Source organism: Triticum dicoccoides, unplaced genomic scaffold, assembly GCF_002162155.2.
Source record: "Triticum dicoccoides isolate Atlit2015 ecotype Zavitan unplaced genomic scaffold, WEW_v2.0 scaffold165597, whole genome shotgun sequence".
Classification (NCBI taxonomy): Eukaryota; Viridiplantae; Streptophyta; class Magnoliopsida; order Poales; family Poaceae; genus Triticum; species Triticum dicoccoides.
In genome coordinates, this window is record NW_021218530.1 from 1 (window position 1) to 927 (window position 927).

General features: G+C 48.4%; 2 non-coding genes across 2 annotated transcripts; both read left to right on the forward strand.

Annotated features, from left to right (window-relative positions):
• Positions 1-307: 307 nt before the first annotated feature.
• On the forward strand, positions 308-426 carry LOC119344355. The gene has a single exon (XR_005166604.1). It is a non-coding gene; the product is annotated as a 5S ribosomal RNA (ribosomal RNA).
• Positions 427-793: 367 nt separating this feature from the next.
• LOC119344356 lies at positions 794-912 on the forward strand. Its single transcript, XR_005166605.1, has one exon. It is a non-coding gene; the product is annotated as a 5S ribosomal RNA (ribosomal RNA).
• Positions 913-927: the final 15 nt, after the last annotated feature.

A 927-nucleotide genomic window follows, 5' to 3' on the forward strand; every position in this document is an offset into this window, starting at 1 on the left:
TCCCGTTATATTATTTTTGACGTTTGCGATATGTTTAAGCTCGATGCTCATTGCTCGCGCGTCTTGGGGCGGCTTTGTGGCGCGAAGAGCGCTTTCTGAAAGGGGTGGAAAAAACTCGTGTTGCTGCGGTATGGAGGGAGGGGTGGAAACCGTGGAAAACTCGTCTCCGTGATTGAGCGGGAGAGTAAGTAGTATAGGACATTATCCATTGTTAGGGAACGGTTGTAATGGTAGTGAGAATGTAGAATCGTCTTTGGAGCGGACCTGGGAGTGGCAAGCATAAGGGACGAAGACGGGGAAACATGTCGGATGCGATCATACCAGCACTAAAGCACCGGATCCCATCAGAACTCCGAAGTTAAGCGTGCTTGGGCGAGAGTAGTACTAGGATGGGTGACCTCCTGGGAAGTCCTCGTGTTGCATTCCTTTTATAATTATTTTTTTCGCCTTGTGACAAACATATCTCACGTGCGCGATATATATTAATTCCGTTATATTATTTTTGACGTTTGCGATATGTTTAAGCTCGATGCTCATTGCTCGCGCGTCTTGGGGCGGCTTTGTGGCGCGAAGAGCGCTTTCTGAAAGGAGTGGAAAAAACTCGTGTTGCTGCGGTATGGAGGGAGGGGTGGAAACCGTGGAAAACTCGTCTCCGTGATTGAGCGGGAGAGTAAGTAGTATAGGACATTATCCATTGTTAGGGAACGGTTGTAATGGTAGTGAGAATGTAGAATCGTCTTTGGAGCGGACCTGGGAGTGGCAAGCATAAGGGACGAAGACGGGGAAACATGTCGGATGCGATCATACCAGCACTAAAGCACCGGATCCCATCAGAACTCCGAAGTTAAGCGTGCTTGGGCGAGAGTAGTACTAGGATGGGTGACCTCCTGGGAAGTCCTCGTGTTGCATTCCTTTTATAATTATTTT